We start from the raw sequence: 19,752 nt of genomic DNA, 5'->3' as shown, positions 1-19,752 counted from the left end.
AATCAATGGTCAGTGGGGGCTGGGGGGCTGGGGTTGTGGCTCAGAGTTAGAGCGCTTGCCTAACATGTGTGAGCACTGGATTTGACCCTCAGCACCACATAAATATAAAATAAAGATATTGTGTCTGCCTATAACTAAAAAATAAATATTTTTTTAAAAAGTCAGTGGCGTGGGGCTGGGGCTTAGCGGTAGAGTGCTTGCCTCGCACATGTGAGGCACTGGGTTTGATCCTCAGCACTACATAAAAATAAACAAAATAAAGGTATTGTGTCCATTTACAACTAAACAAAACATTTAAAAAAAAAAAATCAATGGATTTGTCCTGTGGGTGTGGTGGTACACACCTGTAATCCCAGTGAGGTAGCTTTGTGAATTCAAGGCCTGGGCAGTTTAACAAGACCCTGTCTCAAAATAAAATTTAAAAATACTGGGGTAACTCAGGGGTAGAGTGCCCCTGGGCTCGATCCCCAGTATCCCCTCCCAAAAAAAGGTAGTCCTTCTTCCAGCTCACAGCATGGTCTTCCGATGCCGTTGGTCAGGAAACTTCCTGCCAGAGTCACAGCCCTGGAGAAGATCGGTTTGGGTTGGGAGACCTCTTATGCAGAAGCAAGCTGAGAACTCCCGCCCTTACATTCACTTATAAATAGACCAGGGCTCAGGACTCTGCATTACCCACCCCCTGGAACCTGCCAGAGGTCGACTGTCCTGAGTCAGGCTGAATTAGAGGAAGATCTGTAGCCGGATTCTGTAGGCGTGCTGGTTCCTGACTTCAGGTCTCAGGCTCCAACTTGGCCAGGATTCAGGGCTCCAGCTGTTCTCTGGGAAGAAAAGAGAATCTCTTTTTAAATGAAGCCCAGCCATGCCTTTATGCCTTCTGTCCTGTTCCCCTACTGTGCAGAGAATAAATCTCTACTTCTCTTGGTGAGAACTGTAGAGCCCAAGGTCATAACCCTGGATCCTGAGTGTTCTGTGCAGCCCAGGAAACTTCCTCAGCTCAACAGTCTCTTCCCGCTGGCATTGTTCTCCACTGACCTGCAAGGGGCTGAAGAGCCAGGTGCTCCCCCATCTATACAAAGGTAGATTTCACCCAATTCGTGACTAGAAGAGAGAGGAGTTCTGGGGAACTTTTTCTACTTGTTGGATCAGAATCACAAGGATAAATGTTTATTTATTTATTTTCAGTACTGGGAATTAAATCCAGGACCTTGAGCAAGCTAACTAGACAAGTATTCTACCACTGAGCTAATCTCTAGCCCATAGGATTAATGTTTTCAAGAATTAAACAGGTATTTTACATCAGTCCAGTTATATGAACATTATGTATACAGCTATAGGCTCCTCTATTTCCTCAATGTTTTGATTCTCAGGTGTCAAATACAAATTATAGGAGGAGACAGGCACATTGGCACACACCTGTAGTCCCAGCTACTCAGGAGGCTGAGGTAAGAAGATCCTGTAACCCCAGGAATTTGAGGCCAGCCTGGAAAACAGTGAGATCCTGCCTCAAAAATAAGTAAACAGCTAGACACAATGGTGCACGCCTGTAATCTCAGAGACTTGGGAGGCTGAGACAGGAGGATCATGAGTCAAAGCCAGCCTCAGCAACAGTGAGGCACTAAGCAGCTCAGTGAGACCCTGTCTCTAAATAAAATACAAAATAGGGTTGGGGATGTCACTCAGTGGCTGAGTGCCCTTGAGTACAATCCCTGGTACCCCCCCCCCCCAAAAAAAAAAATAAAATAAATTGGGATTGGTGGCACATGCCTATAAACCCAGTGATTTGGGAGGTTGAGGCAGGTGGATTGCAAGTTTGAGGCCAGTCTTGGCAATTTAGTGAGGCCCTAAGCAACTTAGGATGGCCCTGTCTCGAAGTAAAAAAGAAAAAGGGCTGGGGATATGGTTCAGTGCTAAAGCACCTCTGAGTTCAATCCCCCAGTACCTAAATAAATAAGAAAAGGGTTGGGGATGTAGTTCAGTGGTAGAGTGCTTACCTAGCGTATGTGAGGCCCTGGGTTCTATCTCCAGCTCCTCATCCTCCAAATAAAAGTAAATAAATACATAAATAAAGTTTAAAATATAAAAATAAGAATTGCAGGAGGCCATTTTTTTGGACTAGACTTATGCACCAAACCCTAACAGACCAGGCTGAAAAATAAAAAATGGCACTGGATGAGATGATACACACTTACAATCCTAGCTACTCTGGAGGCCAAGGCAGGTGGATCACAAGTTGAAGGCCAGCCTAGGCTATATAGCAAGACCCTGTCTCAAAATAAAGAAAGGTAGTTTGGTGATACAGTAGTAGCTTAACATATGTGAGGCACTGGGTTGAGTCTAGTACCACAAAAAAAATTAAAAATAAAAATGGAAGAAGAACAAATGGAGCCTCTATGCTAAAGTTTGACGATACAATAAACTGAAAATAAATGTTAATCTGACTTTCTGATAGGTCTGGATTAGAGAGATAACAGCCAGATCCCCAACAGGCCAGCTTCAATGGGATGATCATGAAGTTCTCTCTACCTTATTCTTTTCATTAAAAAAAGAGCAACTTGGCCTTTCCACAAATCCCTGTCCTTGAGGTTCAGCTTGCCTTTTTACTGGCGCGACAGTTGCAATGCCAAGGATTGAATCCAGGGTTCCCTGTACCCTAGACAGTCACTCTGCTTTGGATCTATACTCCCAGGCCCTTTATTTAAAAGCAGCATGCTTCTGATATAACCCCTCCACTTAAATGTAAAAATACAGTAATCAGAACTGGTTGGCATCTTCCTGAACAAGACTTAATAGGGGCCAGTATGCTTCACTTCATCCAGAGGTTTTCTCAAGCATCTTCAAAGATGCTGAAGTACCCATTCACAATGAGCGTGGGAACCAGAAGGAGAATAGAAATACTTTCTCTGAAATCATCTCTTCATCAGAACTTATTCCTTTTGTTTCCTACATCTTGTGTTTTCCCATCATTTCCAGTGTGTATGAGCAAGACACGATGGTATCATACATCCCCTCTGCAGCTTTAAGAAGAAGCAGAAGCAAGTAGTACTTCCAGCCAGGTCACTGAGCACCATCACTTATCTGCCTGACAGCCCAAAGCCAGCATTATATATAACTCTAGCAAGACTAATCCCTTTCATTGCTCCACCATTGGATTGGTCATGGTCATGACCAACACTTATATCCCTGAATTAGCTTTTACTCAGATGGCTTATGGAGCTAGTTCCTATCTTTCTTGGGAGGAGTAAGATGAGGTTTTGCTCTGCCAAGGTAGTCCAACTAAACCATACTACCTTAATTTAGTTAATAGTGCAACTCCTATTGTGTTTTCATGGTTTGCCATCCTTATTTCTGAAAGACTCAGTGAAGCCATAGTCTTAGGAATAATAGGTTTGGGGATAGCATTACATGTTGAACTTTTTCTCTTGCCACATTATCTCAACTGGTTCAAGGCTCTAAGAATAGTTGTCACTTTAGTGGCTTTTTTTTTTTTTTTTTCATTTGTAGTCACATAACTACTTGAAGATATTTATCCAGAGAAAGGATCCAAGAGACCTGGTCAAGTAGAATAAATATAAAACTATTTTGTAAAGTTGCATTTTGGCATGACCTTCTATCTCTGGCTTTTTTCCCCCTTCACTAGCGGTGATAGTTCTTTATATGTTGTTTTTCATTTCTAAAAAATTATTTCATAGTAATTGCTTGAGAAAGAACAGGAAAATTCTTAACAGGTCTTTGTCACGCCATTTTAGGTTGGTTTACATTCAGTCTTTTTATGAATGATATGTCATCCACTTAAACATTTCAATGTTTGATCTTGAAAAATGTAAAATAAAAAAGCAAGACCCTGGGTTTGATCCTCAGTACCACATAAAAAATAAATAAATAAAATAAAGTTATTTTTTTTAAAAAAAGGGCAACTTAAAGCAATCTGGTATTGACCAATCAGTTGGTTTTCCATTATTTTCTTCCTGTCCCCACCTTATAAAGAAAGTTAAATGAAATGACAACCTGCTTTTTGGTCTTGTTATTGCTTCCTTCAGCTCTTCTTAATCCATCAGAATTCTTATTATGTTTTGTGGAATGAAGTGTCATCCAGTTCTAGATTCAGAAGTAAAGCCAGGTATGGGCTGGGCATGGTAGCACACACATGTAATCCCAGCGACTCGGAGGCTGAGGTAGGAGGATTGCAGGTTTAAAGCCAGCCTCAGCAATTTAGCAAGGCCCTAAGCAGCATAGTGAGACCCTGTCTCAAAATAAAAAATAAAAAGGGCTGGGATGTGACTCAGTGGTTAAGTACCCTTAGGTTCAATCACTGGTATCAAAAAAAAAAAAAAAAAAAAAAAAAAATCCAGGCATGATGGCACATACCCACAACTCCAGTGTCTCTGGAGCCTGAAGCAAGAGGATTGCAAGTTTGAGGCCATAAGCAATTTGGCAAGACACTGTCACAAAATAAAAATAAGAACAGGCTAGGGATATAGCTCAGTGGTAATGTGCTCACTGGGTTAAATCCCCAGTACCAAAAAAATAAAAAAAGGAGAAGAAAAGAAAAAGACATTTAAGTCCTTTAAACAAAATTGTAATTTTGCCCTTTGGCGGAGGTGAGGACATCCCATGGCTGGGAGAGTTTCCTTTGGTTCATTAAATCTTCTCATTCAGGGCTGGGGGTATAGCTCAGCGGCTGAGTACTTGCCTAGCATATTTAAGGCCCTGAGTCTGGGGGAGGAAAAAAAATCTACTTATCTGCCTGGGCTTGGTGGCACACGCCTGTAATCCTAGGAAGCCCTAGGCCAAGACAGCAAAATTGCAAGTTCAAGGCCAGCCTCAGCAACTTAGTGAGACCCTGACTCAAAATAAAAAGGGCTGGGTAGCTCAGTGCCCCTGGGTTCAATCACAGATATCAAAACCAAACAAACAAACAAAAAACCCCAGCTATAGTGGGAACATGGTGGTGAGTTGGGAACTGGCTGCCTGTCCTTGCAGTGGGCCAAATGAAAGAGCCCTTCTCACTTCCTGCCCAGCCTGCAGGTCCTGGGGAAGCTGTTTCCAAGTAAGTTCTTTTCCTACCTGTCTTGGAGGTGAAGCACCTGCCGATGGCCTTCAGGGCTTGCTTAGCTCCCTGGGGCCCTGGGGCAGTAAGGACAGCTGGGCATGGCTCCTGCACTCTGGTCCTATTGGTAGCAGGATTGAACCCAGGGGTACTTAACCACTGAGCAACATCCCCAGCCACCCTTACACCAGTGCCTTTTTTTTTTTTGAGACAGGGTCAAGCAAAGTTTCTTGCTAAAGTCTGGTTTTGAACCTCTTACCTCAGCCTCCTGAGTCACTGGAATTATAGCCATGTGCCACCACACGTGGCTCCTATGGGACTGTTTTGAATCAGGTCAGATGAATTTGATTTAAATGTTGCCAGAACCATCACCAAAGAACCTTCTTCAGGGTGCTGCACCCGGAACAGAATGAGCAGTTTTGCTGGGAAGGAGGCAGGAGGGCGGCTCTGAGGTAGGAAGTGTGCAGAGGGTAAATGTCAGCAATTCCAGAATCATTCCCATGCCAGAGACCTGTGGCCAGAGAGAATGGCTCCCCTCTATGTGGATTCACAGCTGCTTGCCAAGGGAGGAGGCCTGGCTGTGGCTAACATGGGGCAGTGGGAAGGGGACTCTTGTCAAGCTAGGGGCCTTAAGAGAGGCATGCCCCTCTCTGCTGCCTGATGTGGTTTCCATTTCCAAGTGGCCTTTTGATTTTTTTTTCCAACTTTTAACTTTGCTTCCAAGGTTGAGGGAAAGTCACAGTACAGTGGACACCCACATACCCATTGCTACATTTGCCAAATGTAGCGTTTTGCTGTATTTGCTTGCGTATGTGGCCCCTGTCTCCCCCGCCCCCTACCCCAAATACACACACACACCTTTTTTTCTAGATCATTTGAGAGTAAGTTGCAAGCATGGAGACAATTAATCCTTGAATATCTCATCCTGTGTCTCTTAAGAACCAGGATATTTTTCAACATAACCACAGTATAATCATCATATTCAACCCAAATAACATTGATGCAGTTATCTCATCTCAGATACTTCCCATTACATTTCCGCCACTGCCCATTAATGTCCTTTCAGGCTTCCCTCCACCACTCTGGATGCCATGAGGACCTGTTGCTGACTGTGGTTGCTATTCTGCCTTGTCTTACTTTCTTATTGACCTCTGGTTGGCAGCAGGTTGGAGTCTGGCTTGCTTGCTTGTCTTCCTTCCTGCCTGCCTGCCTTCTTCTGTAAGGTGGGTTTTCATTTTATTTTGTTCAAATGGATAATGCTTCTATCAACTACTGATCTAGAAGGGGCTGAGAGGATGGAGGCAAAGCATGGACTCAGATCCAGGCCCAGCCACCCATTAGCCTCAAGGCCTTGGACAAGTTACTTACCTTCTCTGAACCTCAGTTGTCTCATCTAAAATGTGACTAATTCCTGCCTTGCAGGCTTGGGAGGTCTAGAACAAGACAAGTATGAATGTGATGATTCCATGCCTGGCACTGAGAAAATGCTGCAGCAACAATAATTATTGTTCTGCAACATCCTCTGGCTTCACACAGCAGGAAGGAGCTTTGGATCACGTTGGAATTTGGGTTGGCAACCTCAGGACAGATTCCTAATCCCAAACTCACTCATGAGATTGGTGCACCCTGCAATCTCCCTAACTCAGCCAAGCTGTCATCAGGAGGCCTGTTTTGCTTGTGCTCTGCCCATGGAGCAGAGTTCCAGAACACTGAGCAGTCTCTGCACTGAGGAAGAAGCAGTGTGGAGTTTGTTAATTAAGGTCGTTGCTCCTGAGGCCTGAGAGGTTTGTCTGGGATGTTGTTGCAGTTTAATTACTGAGAACGAAAAGGGTGGAAATTCTCTCTGGTGCCCCCTTTTTTATGTTGCTGGAGAACCTCAGATGCCACCTGGGGCTTCAAGTCAGCCCTCAGCCCTGTCTCCCTCTTGCGGACCTTAAGTGCATTTTACCTGCTTATATACTGGAGAGTAATAGAGCAGAGTGTTGAGAGCTGCATGACCTGGATTCACATCTTTCTCCAGTCTGGACAAGCTGGCTTATCATGGCTGTTGTCACTTTTCTGCCCAGGTCCTCATTGTGAGACCTAAAAGGCACATTTCTGGTGAAGACTGAACAGTTCATTTATTTGAGAGGTTGGAAGAGTGCATGGCAGACAGGAAGCCAGAGTACCTGTGAGCTGCTTCCTACAGCAGGCTTCTCTAGCGGTGGCGATTTTGCTTCCCAGGAGACCTGAGGCAATGTCAGAAGGAGAATCTGATTCCTGCAGCTGGATGGAGGTGCCCTCAGTGTTTAGGGGGCAGAATCCAGGGGTGTTACTAATCCTTCCAGAATGCTCAGGAAAGCCCTGCAACAAGGAACAGATCAGTCCAAAATGTCTACAGGGTGGGGCAGGGTGGTACACACCTGTAATCCTAGCAGCTTAGAAGGCTGAGACAGGAGGATTACAAATTCAAGGCCACCTCGGAAATTTAAAATTTAGCAAGTCTAAGTAACTTCCTGAGATCCTGTCTCAAAATACAAAATAAAAAGGGCTGGGGATGTGGATCAGTGGCAAATTAATTGCTCCTGGGTTAAATCCCCAGTACCCCAAAAAATAACTAACTAAAAATAAAATGCCCATGAGGCTGAGGTTTCAGGAACACTGATATGTGACCAGGGCAGTCTCCATCTTTTGAGCCAGATGGGGACTGATGGTACACATGGAGGGAAGAGGGGATTTTAGGCCTTTTTTGGGGGTGGGGGGCAGCTGGGAATTAAACTCAGGGGCACTTGACTACTGAACCACATCCACAGCTCTATTTTGTATTTTATTTAGAGACAGGGTCTTACTGAGTTGCTAAGTGCTTTATCATTGCTGAGGCTGGCTTTGAACTTACAGATCCTCCTGTCTCAGCCTCCCAAGCCACTGGGATCTTAGGCATGTGCCACCACACCCAGTGGATTTTAAGCCTTTAAAAAAAATTATATTTATTTATTTAATTTTTAGTTATAGGTGGACACAATATCTTTATTTTATTTGTATGTGGTGCTGGGGATCGAACCCAGTACCTCACTCATGGTAGGCAAGCGCTCTACCTCTGAGCCACAGCCCCAACCCGATTTTAAGCCTTTTAATTCCCCACCCTCCACAGCACTAGGAAGGAACCCAGGGCCTTGCACATGCTAGGTAAGCACTTAGGACACTTAAGCACTGAGCCACATCCCTGGCTCTTTTAAATTTTTTACTTTATTTTGAGACAGGGTCTTGCTAAGTTGCTTAGGGTCTTGCTTATTTGCTGAGGCTTTCTTTGAACTCAGGATCCTCCCACTTCAGCCTCCAGAGTTGCTGGGATTATAGGTGAGCACCACCACACCCCACTGAACTCCTAACTGTTTTTATCTCCTATTGTCTTCTTTTTTTTAATATTTATTTTTTAGTTATAGTTGGATACAATATCTTTAATTATCTATTTTTATGTGGTGCTGAGGATCAAACCCAGGGCCTTGCTCGTGCTAGGTGAGTGCTCTACCGCTAAGCCACAATCCCAGCCCCATCCTGTTGTCTTCTTAACATTAATAATAGTAACTGGTATTTATTGAGCACTTGCTGGGTACCAGGCACTGTGCCAAGTACTTTTTATGTTATCTACTTTCTGCAACCTTCCTTGAGGCAGGTGCCATTATCTCCCACACACAGAGATGGGGAAAGGAAGGCTAAGAGGTGGGAGAGGTTCTAAGACATCTAACCCAGCTCCTCATCCTCTCACGAGGCCCACGCTACTTGTGTCTCCCTCCTCTTGGTTGATCAGAATGGCGACCTTCAGCAAACTGGAGATTCTCTGCACGTCCAACCTCCCACCCCCACAGTATGTTGAAGCCTGTGGTCTGCCTGCACCACGTGCCCCAGCCTGGATGCTGTGCTTCCTCTACCACTGCTCCTCATCCGAGATCCTGACAGCTTTGCCTGCATTCCTGTCCCTGTGGCCTCTCTGTTTCAGCAGTCAGGGTGGCCTCCCCAGCCAGGTCAGACCAGGTCAGACCTGGGAGGCTGTTCCAGGCTCCCAGCAGCTGCCCTGTTCACATAGGCCAACAAAGGCCTCCATGGCCCCGATGATCAGCTCTCTGTTTCCTCTCCTGCTTTGGCTGCTTCTCTCCAGCCACCCCATAGCCCCCACCACAGGGCTCCCTCCCCACCTTTCACCCGCCCTGACAGCCCCACCAGCTCAGTCTGTGTGGCAGCTCCAGTTGCCGCCTTCTTTGACTATTATATTACTTGCTCATTGCTTATATTTGTTTTATTGTCTGTTTTCCCCCTTTCACTAGGCTGTATGTAGAACTAGTTTTGACTAGTTTTTTTCCACTTCTGTGTTCTAGAAAGTATATGGTAGGTACTCAGTAAATCGATGAAATGGATGAACACAATTCCCAAAGCCTATGCAGTTGGCATCAGGCCAGGATGGTGTCTCATATGCAAAAAACAGCCTGCCCCAGGGCCCCTCCCTGTTGGCTGGTGGTCATTTGTGGAGCCCCAAACTAGCCTGGCATGAATCACTTTCGCTCCTCGGTGTGTAGGGTTCCTCCCTGCATGTCTGGTGGTTTATGCACTGTTTTGTGGTTTTCTTTTTTTGGTGCTGGAAATCAAGCCTAAGGCCTCCTGCATGCTAGGCCAGCACTTTACCACCAGCCCCAGCCCACCTGAAATTTTGATTGATGCAACTGGAAGGATGCTACAGTTGGGCTTCTGGTGGTCTGCACTGCAGATTCCATCAACTATAGATGGAAGGAAATATTTGGGAGTTAGCGTGGCTCACACACCAGTTCTCGATGTTCCTACAGAGAGGAGCTTTGGGCAGCCCATCTCTATTTTAATTTCTGAAGGATGGCTGGAAGTGAGGACTGCAGACTGGTGGCAGATGAGCAGCAGTGAGTAGGACCTGTCGTTCTCCCCCTAGTGGGCTCTGCTGTGTTGCCTTCTTCCTCCTCATGTCCCCTTGCCCAGGGCCACCACCCTCGCCCTGGGAGAAGCCTGTGAGTGGGCACCCCTTGGATCCTGGATAGGCTGATCTCTGCCTTCCCATTTCTGGGTTGATAAATTTGCCTGGAGCAATTCTTAGAGCACATTCTTATCTTAGGTGGCCCCCCTCCAGTACAGAGTGTGTGTGTGTGTGTGTGTGTTTAAGAGGAGAGAAAAATAAAGTGGCAGGGAGTATTTAGATCTGCAGGCCCTAGGCCCAGCTATGAGCACTTTGCTGTTGGGTCAGCTCAGGCCTGTTGCTGGCCCTCCCTCTTCTGTCTGGGCATTGTCTATGCCTCTTCCTGCCCTCCTTTCCTCTGCCCCTTGCCCTTCTCTTCCTTTCTGATATGTCTCCTCCCATCAACATCTTCAGCCTTCCCTCTCTCTTTCTTTTGTTTGAGGTTATGGGGTAGTAACCTTGAGAAGCCCCTCTGTCACTGTCAGCTGACCCAACCTGGAGGAGGCAAAACTGAGATGGAGCATCTACTCAGCCTAGGATGCTGAGAGCCATTACAGACAAGGCTCTGGCTAGTCCCCATGAACTGTGAGTGCATGACCACGCAAGAGAGTTGCCAGGCAGGCACAAGGATAGGTAAAACTGTGCCCCTGCCCTGCCCCTTAGGGATACAGAGAGAGGTTCCCAGCAAGTGCTGGGTAGGTGCTGAGTTTTGGGAGGATACCAAGAAGGGAGGGGCCCCGAGAACTGGAAGTCTGGGAAGAGAAGGATGTCTAGCCAGAGGAGGTTGGGTTCAAAGCACCACTGCCCTGGCCACCTAAGCAGTACTGGCGGTTGAGGCTGGTGGGTGGAAGCTCATTAGCAATCACTGGCTTAATGAACACTGCACTGGGGACACAGTCTGGGAGCAGTGGCCCCACGAAGGCAGGTGGTGGTGTATAGCAGAACACAGTGCCTTCAGCTGCCCACCTCTTGCAAGCCTGTCCCTCTCACCTCTGGCAGAGCTCTCACTGAGGTCCCTTCACCCCGCCCTCTCCTTCACTTACACTCAGGATCACACGGAGCCCCCCAGACCACTCTGCTCAGTCACCTCTTGATGAGGGCCTGATGTCACTGGAGAAGCTCGGCACATCACCTGGCCTTCTGTGCATCCTGTGCTACAGCTCAGGCCACTCTGTGTCCTCACTGTCCTAGTGTCTTATAGAAGGTGTCCTCCTGCTGGGAAGTCCCCTCACCAGTGCCCCCTTGATTCATGTGGCTCCTCTTCCCAAACCGTCCCCCCATCCCAGTACTGCCCAGGAAGTCTGGCATTTCCCAAATATGGTTGATTGATACCCTGAGATCCAGGCTCCAGGACCCTTTGCAGCTGCTCACTTTCCTTCAAGGACAAGTCAACGGCATCATTCTGCTTCTGAGCCCGTGTGGGCTTCGTAGTCCTGGCTCTCCAGCTTGTCGTTTGGGCTCTCACCATGGACCTGGGCAACCTGTGTGTGCAAGGCCTTTCCCCACAGTCATAGCTGCAGTCCAACAGGTCAGGTTTCCAGCAACATGCCCCAGGGCACCTTGCACTTCCCACCATGTCATTTGTCACAGAGTCTGGGGTGCATTGTCCTGGATGACTTGACTGGCATCTGTCTTACAAGTGGATCTACCTGAGTCTTTTTGGTGCCTGTCATACATTAGGTGCTCAGTAATTGCCCATTGCATATCTGTGCCCGGTGTCATCCTCTTTTCCTTACCAGCAAACTCCTGGTCAGCCTTCAGGACCCAGCTCCAGAGAGTTCTCCCTAGAGCCCTGGCGGCTAGTCCCTCCCACTGTTCTCACAGAGCTTGTCACCCCCTTGCTCTGCCACTTCCTATACTGGGTACAGTCTATGATGTGTGGTTGGTACCCTGGGATTGTTTGCCTTAACATGACATTAAAGACAGGGTCTCACTGAGTTGCTTAGTGCCTCACTCTAGTTCTTTCTTTCTTTTTTTTTTTTTTTTTTTTTTTGCTGAGGCTGGCTTTGAACTCATGATCCTCTTGCCTCAGCCTTCCGAACATCTGGAATTACAGGTGTGCACCATGGCACCTGGCTTTTGAGTGTGTGTGTTGGGGGGTGGTACTAGGGATTGAACACAGGGGCACTTTACCACTGAGCTACTTTTTATTCCCCAGCCCTTTTTATTTTTAATTTTGAGCCAGGGCCTAAGTTGCTTAGATTGACCTTGAACTTGCAATCCTTCTGTCTCAGCCTCCTTAGTAGCTGAGATTATTGTGTCTTATTTGTACTATTATCTCTGCATGTGTAATATGGTTTCCTTAGCCATGTAGTCATCTCTGACAGGCAGGCTGCATGGCATAGCCCCGCTTTTGTATCTCTACTCTGGAGCCTGGCACAGGGCTGTGTGTACCTACAGTGGTTTGGTAAATTCTCTTGAGTCCCCAGGTAGCATCTACTTAAGGTTGGGGAGCCTTTGGCAGTTTGGGAGGCATCTTGACCTCCTTTTTCATTCTGGTCCAGCTATATAATTTGCGGGGCCCGGTGTAGGGCTCCTTCCTCAAAAATAAATAAGAATTTTAAGGTGGTAACAATACAGCAGTGAACCAAGTATGGGGCCCCATTCCACTACCCAAGCTTCACGCCCACGAAGCCAGCCCTCATTGCCTGTCTCCCAGGGAGACTGTGGTCCAAATCCAATATCTCTTTTTTTTACAAATGGTGATGTGCCCAGGTAATTGGTGCCTGGACTTGGTTGCTTAGCTGGTCAGCAACAGCAGGCCTGAAACAGGACCCAGCCCCTAGAGCACATTACTATCTCCTCTGCTCTGGAGCCCCCGGCACCTCAAGCCTCAGTTTCCTTCTCTGTAAACTGGGAACAATGACCCAATTATATATTATATTATATGACAAATAGAACATCTGGATGCGGACCCCTGCACAGTTCTGTCCTTTGGGCCCCTTCTCATAAAGTTGTGAATGCCAAGTTCTTTACTCCTTGGAAGGGCCTGAGCCCTGCAGATGAGGGATTCATGACTATTATGGTAGCTGAGGAGTTACAGCCCTTCGAGAGGGAGAAGGCTCTCTTTTCATCTCTTTTTGAAGGAGAGTGGGGACTGAGTGGAAAGTTCCCCAGGGTTCCTTGGTATTTTGGTGCTTTGATATCTGGAGGAATAAAAGAGTAATTAATTGCTATAAATGGCCTATTCCTGTAGGGTTAGTCTGTTGGGGGTGGCAGCATGGGAGATGGATCTTTATCCCAGAGACATCCACTCATTGGAGGGACACACACAACAGACTCAGAGGCTTGGAGCGACCCTGACTTTAGGCGAAGCTTTTGAAATACCACTTTCTCTGGAACTGCTTCTTCCTTGGCCCCCCAGGTGTCTGAGCAGCCTCCACTGCGTTTCCTGTGTGCGTGTGACATGCGACTGTGCTAGCTGAGGTTCGTATAGGTGGCTGTGGATGTTCGCTGAGCCACTGAAGACCGAGGGGGTGTTCTAGGTTCTCCTTGGTCCTGCATCATTTCTCAGAATTGTCCTCAAACCTCTCATGGCAGCATTGAGTGCTGGGGGCCACCTCCAAGCCAGGTGCTCTGGGGATGGCAGAGGCTCACCAGGCCTGTATGCCTTGGAGCAGGGGCCAAGGCTCTCTGGTCCTGTCCTTCGGTGGCCGCGCTTGTGCCAGATTAGCTGGGAGGTGGACCTGAGTGGTGAGGGGTGTGAGAGGCAGGAGAAGGCAGTGGTGTCCCACCCTGGAAGAGTTGGGTTGGGGCAGGCAGATGCGGGGCTGGGTTGGCCTCCTACACAGCCTCAGCTGTGCTTCCCGTGACTGCTAGCTGAGGTTTGCATAGGTGGCTGTGGATGTTCGCTGAGCACACGGGAGGTAGAGCACAGGGACCTGGGCCTTGCCACGGGTACTGTCTCGTGGGTGGGATGTCATCTTGTGCAGGTGCAGGACTTGCCCATCAGCTGTCACCGTGATTCATTCTGGTCCTTGATGACTCTAGAGTCGGTGACTAACTCAGGGAGGAGGTGTGTGGTGTGGAGCTGGCTGACCTGCTTTGGCCGGAAGTGACAGGCCTGCCCAGCCGCAGTCAGCACCCTGTCTCGAGGTGTTGGAGCAGGTTTCATGGGCTTGCCCGACACACAGGTATTTCTGGACTGTGGCGAGCCTGTGGCCATGAGCTTCCCGCCAGCGGTCCTGTTCCCTCCGCACGGGGCACGTGTCCGCTTCTGCTGCAGCAGCACTGGCCCTCCTGGCTCCTCCCTGACCCATGTTCCCTTTCCACAGGGCGGCACCTTCTTGTTTCTCCCCAGCCACAGCCTTCCCTAACAGTTGAGCACCTGTTTGCCTGAAGTGAATTTCCAGAAGCAGGTAAGGACCTAAAGGAGAGGGCTCAGCATTGTGGCCCCAGGTGGTATTGGGTGGGGCTGGGTGGCCTTGGTCAGCAGGGGCTGACCCTCTGGTTACCTTGACTGCTCATCTTTCCCCTTGTCTTCACAGTGCTCATTTCTTCAGCTGTGGGGCTCCTTTTTCATTTTGGGTGCTGTGGTACTGAGCGTGTGCTCTACCACTGAGCTCTACCCCAGCCTACGTGTGGCTGTTAGAGTGAATGTCGTGGTGCTGCTGATTTCTTTCAGGCCAAGCCTGTGCAGACTCTGAATTAATATTTTATATAAACTCTTTGAATCACTCAATTATATGACATTGTATTTTTCTACAAACTTTGTGAAAGTGTGTGTACATTTCTAAATGCAAGCATTTAAGAACTATCACGATGTGTTTTAAAACAAACAGAACGAAAGAAATGCTGCAACCCAGAGGTCAGAGGTGCCTTGTGTACCTAAAGGACCCACCCAGTGGTCTGGTGCAGGCTGAGTTTACTTGAAATTTTCCTAGCAGATCCAGGACCCCCTGGGTATAAATGAATATTCTAATTTACATAACTGTGGGTGTTCAAACAGCATTAATTTCAGGTTTATAAATAAAAATGAGCGCAGGTGGCTCTGTTTGCATTCAGGAACTTGTGCCTGTCAAAGGGAGGCTAGCTTTCCAGGCTCATTATTAGAATTGGTTGCATTTCCCAGCTAGAACCCCATGGCGGCTGGAGCCTCCCAGCCTCCCAGCCGCTGCACCTAACATTCTTGTCTTGTTCTCTGAGTGCCTCCTGCTATACCTCCCAATTCTTCTAAAGTAAGATCAAGAGCTTAAAAGCTGAAGATCACATGGTGGCCAGTAATAGGTGTATGCACAGGCAGGTCAGGAGTGTGGCATCATGTCCTCCCGTGTCTCCCAGAGATTGCTGTGTGTGGCCCATCAGGCCAGGAGCCCCACAGAGCTGTTTGTATGAATCCCATGCTGTGGTTGGGAGCCACTTCCTACTGTCTTTTCCTGACAACCAACAAAATTCCTTCAAAAGAGAAGTGGCTCAGAACCACCCTAGTGGTGTGTGTGCATGTGTGTTCTCTGGGTGTGAGGTGAATGTACATGCTGTGTGATTGTATTGGCCCCATCAGATGTGAGTTCGCGGAGCGGCACCCACTTCTGGAATAAAGTGCAGTTTGTGATCCACAATAGGTAACCACAGGTCTCTGCCTTTCCCCATTCATTTGCATAATTGACAGCTGCCTGTTGCTTCTTTCTGTTTTCCTTTTATCTGTTCATCTCTGACTTGTATGGCCAACACTGTGCATGCAATCCTAAGAAATTTTCTTAGAATTTGGAAGGGAAGTGCTGCCCCATTTTAGGTAACAGAATGTTTATAGGGATAACTGAGACCATAACTGAGAAACATCATTACTTTTTGTTCTTAGGTCTGAGGACCAGATAAGCAGTATGTTTAAATTAGGTGCAGTTTGAGCTTATGTAATCTAAGTACATTTTAATGGAGACTAGTTCTTGATCTCTACAGGGAAAATAAGAATTCTCAAGTGAACTTACTCCAGTACTTGTCAGAATTGTGATGAACATTTAATAGCATGCTTACTTGGATAGGCAACAACCCCAAATGCATTACAATATGCTGTGGTGAGCTCTCCAGTGGCTGCCAAGTCTGTGTTGTTTGAGTTAATTATGGCATATTCTCTTCAATTATTAATTTTCTCACGTCAACACCTACTGCAGATTAGGCAGAATCATAGCAACCAGTCATGATGGTTCTAGAGCACTTGAACTAGAGCACAAAGGGCGGGAACATGTGAGCTGGGTCACATTCTGCCCCAGATCCAGCCCTGGGCGTTCTACCCTGTCAGGTGGCAGGGCAGAATCAGCTCAAAGCAGAGCTTGAAAAACACTAGATGACCAGAGTTTGTAGAAATGACAGTTCGGGAGTTTTCCCAAAGTAAGAAGAGTCAGTTTAAGAAACTGTCTTGAGCCAGGTGTGGCATAGTCTTAGAGCACACCTCTAAACCCAGCTATTTGGTAGTCTGAGGCAGGAGGATCACAAGTTCAAGGCCAGCCTCAGCAACTTAGTGAGACCCTGTCTCAAAATAAAATTTTTTAAAAGGGGGAAGGCTCAGATGTAGATCAGAGGTAGAACATTTGCCTAGCATGTCTTCAATCCCCAGAACTGCAAAAAAATTTTTAAATAAACACCAACGCCAGGGAAGCATGTGGAAGTAGGAATAACCTGGCTGCACAGACCCATGCACACCCCGATGGCACCTCTGGCCCCTGGATGGGCAATCAGTGTGAGACGTCCCTGGGGTCAGCGAGTCTACAACAGCAAGAAGGACAGGATGACACCAATCTATACAGTGGTGGAGGGTAGGATTGTCAGAGCAAAGGTCTCTAATATGGGCCCCCAGTAAAATGATCGTATAACGCAGAACAGATGTTCCTCCAGTAAGCACCCGCTGAGCTCCAGAACTCTTGGGATCCTGAGGTTGTGGCAGCACAAATCAGCCATTTCTGGCTAGGCCTTACTGAATGATAGATCTTCTCTTGGGACCCAGGACTGGGATGAGTTTTTGTTTTTATTTGTATGTGTGTGTGTGTATGTTTCCTTTTCCTTTCTTTCTTTCTTTCTTTCTTTTTCCTTTCTTTCTTTTGTAGTACTGGTGATTGAATGCAAGGGTGCTCTACCACTGAGTTATATCCTCAGCCCTTTTTATTTATTTTTAATTTTATTTTTGGTACTGGGGTACCAAAAGACCCAACCCAAGTTTGCTCTACCACTGAGCTATATCCCCAGCACTTTTTCCTCCTTATTTTGATACAGGGTCTTGCTAAGTTGCTGAGCTGGCCTCGAACTTTAGATTCTTCTGCCTCACTCAGCTGCTAGAGTGTGGTTTGTGAAAGTGGGTTTGAAATAAAGTCAGCTTCAGCAGGGGTGAAAGCTTCCTGCTTTGGCTATGGAAGGAGGTCCACAGAACCTGGGAGCCTGCTGGGTATCCAGGAGGAGCTGCATCTCTGGTGCGCTCGTGTATGGCGACACCCAGTGGCTGGTCCCTTGCATCATGTCTTTTTACAAAGGAGAATAAACTAAAACCTAGCCTTTGAGCACAGGACAGAATTGGAAGGTTTTCACTCCTAGGAGTTCTGCCTCCCAGTTTGAAGGCTTTGTGGAGCATTTCAGATGCCCTCTGTAGAACACCATAGCTCAGGAAACACAGAGTCCTTTGGAAATGTGTCTTTAGAAGAGCTACATTGTTTATGAAGACTGGCTTAGTACTTAGTTGTTTTTTTTTTTTTTTTTGTTTTTGCAGGGGTTAGTCCTGGGGATTGAACGTGGTACATTTAACCACTAAGCCACATCTCCAGCCCTTTTTATGTTTTATTTTGAGACAGGGTCTTTCTAAGTTACTTAGGGCCTTGCTAAGTTGCTGAGGCTGGCTTTGAACTTGCAATCAATGCTCCTACCTCAGCCTTTGAGCCACTGGGATTATAGGTGTTGGCCACCACTCACAGCCACCTTAGGCACTCTTAACACAATGATATTTGGCCCTAAATCAATGTGGATGTCATAGGGAATGGGAAGCTTAGACACCACAGGCTGTCTCCTTATTCCATTCATTCAACCAGGCAGCATTTATTAAGTGCCTGCCAGCTGAGGACATTTGAATGAAGTAGACACAGCCCTGGCCTTCCACAGGGCAAAGGAGAGATAGTAAGCAGGAATGCCAGCAGGACTCTTTGAGAAAATCAGGACAGACAGGGCTACATATCTGGGAGGAACTGGGGAAGGGGGACAGAGCCGGCTTGCATTTTGCCGTCAGATGCTTCCCTGGAAAGACATTTCTAAACTGTAATGAAGGGTGATCAGAAGCCAGTTCCAGGCCAAGGGGACACCCTGTACAGAGACTGGCCCAGGAGGATGGGAGAGGTAAGCTGGAGCAGGCTAGGGCTGACCATGCCAGGCCTGTTACATGTATCCTCAGGGTAGGTTTCAGTAGGGAGTGAAGTTATCTCTTCTGGTCTTCTGAGAAGATCCTTGCAGATACTGTGTTGGTAGAAGGGCAAGAAAGGAAATGGGGGAGGTCATGAAGAGACCAGAGCCACAACCCAGAGGGAAGCAGCAGTCGGGGGGTGGCGGGGAAATGGAAGCCACACTATCCATGCTTGAGGCCCAGGGTAGGGCTCGCTCCAAGAAGCCGTGTGGAGTCCACCCCAGGTAGTAGTGCTGCACAGGAGGTGAAGTGGAGGAAGTGAGGATGGGTTCACAGGAGGAGGGGTAGCTCAAAGGTGAGCTTCCCGCTTGGCTGTACAGACTGGCATGCACCCTGGAATTGAGGGTTCTTGAGGTGCACCATTGCTTTTCTCAGTTCTCAGTTGTTACTTGGACCCTTTCTGAGCCCAGGAAGAGTTGGAAGGCAGCAGACAGCAGAGGAAGAAAGCCTGAACTCTGAGGCTTCAGGGATAGAAAGGAAGGTTCTGGAAGGAGCTGTGCTGCATCAAGAGTTCAGCTATGACATTAGCCCCAACTGGCCAGGGTTTTAGCCTATTCTGCGGGCTTTTAGGGTGAGGGTCCTATTTGGGGGGAGTGAGCAGTTGACAAGTACCTACAGGAAGCTGCTCCTAAGTATACCTTTGGCACAGATTGCCGCCTGCCTGGGAGAGCCTGCTGGTCCAGCCAGGGCTATCGGGCCCCTGAGGGTGGATAGTGTGAGGAGTGTCCTTGTCCCTCCAGCCCAGTTCCCCCATTCTCCTAGAGCAGCTCCTTGGCAGCAGGGCTGACAAGACTCCACCCCCACCAGCTGCCGCGTTATTTCTGACTCATCCAGGAGTTACAAGTATGTAACTCAAGCCCCTCCACGCCTGCTTCCTCTCCTCCTCCTCCTGGAGGGAGGAAGCTCTGGGCTTCTCTTCTGGGGCCTTGCTGCAGGTCAGGTTCCTGAGATACCTGGACACAGCTGCTGGCCTTCACAACTGCCTGCAGGAACCACCTTTCAACAGGTGGGGTGGGTGTGTGAGGGTGGTGACAGCTGACCCCACTGGGTGCCTGTGTCCCACATGCCTGAGCCAGCCTCTCAGGAGCTGACCTCTTGAACTCAGCAGGAGCTTTTGCACAGAGAGCGGTCTCTGTGTTTGGGGACTGGGCACTGGGGCAACCTCCCACTCCATGCTGGAGTGGAGGTTTATCTCATGGTTTCTCAAGCCACAGGCCCCAACCAGCCACTTTCATTGACGTAACTTTGCACCTTGTACAAATTGCTTGCTTTAAAAGCCTGGGACACTTTGGCTTCTTGTACCATGTCCCCTGCAACTTGTTGTAGGCACCTTGCTGCAGGTTGTGTGGGAGCTAGAAGGTAAAACTGTCAGCTCTCTCCCTG

General features: G+C 47.8%; 1 protein-coding gene and 1 pseudogene across 3 annotated transcripts in view; both read left to right on the top strand.

Annotated features, from left to right (window-relative positions):
• The window catches only part of Ctnnbip1 (catenin beta interacting protein 1), a 68,979-nt gene that overhangs the window by 15,617 nt on the left and 33,610 nt on the right, over positions 1-19,752 (top strand). For 2 of the 3 annotated variants that reach the window (XM_071617330.1, XM_027947621.2), the window contains exon 2: positions 14,273-14,356. The exons of the other annotated variant lie outside the window; for it this stretch is intronic. The gene's annotated coding sequence lies outside the window, so the exon portion shown is untranslated. The remainder of the gene's footprint in view (positions 1-14,272; positions 14,357-19,752) is intronic. 3 annotated transcript variants of the gene reach the window in all.
• On the top strand, positions 2,263-3,566 carry LOC114102171 (transmembrane protein 69 pseudogene; annotated as a pseudogene).

The sequence above is a fragment of the Marmota flaviventris genome, chromosome 10, assembly GCF_047511675.1.
Source record: "Marmota flaviventris isolate mMarFla1 chromosome 10, mMarFla1.hap1, whole genome shotgun sequence".
In the NCBI taxonomy this organism is placed as follows: domain Eukaryota; kingdom Metazoa; phylum Chordata; class Mammalia; order Rodentia; family Sciuridae; genus Marmota; species Marmota flaviventris.
The sequence above is the reverse complement of the archived record's forward strand: the minus strand, read 5'-3'. Positions and strand labels throughout refer to the sequence as shown.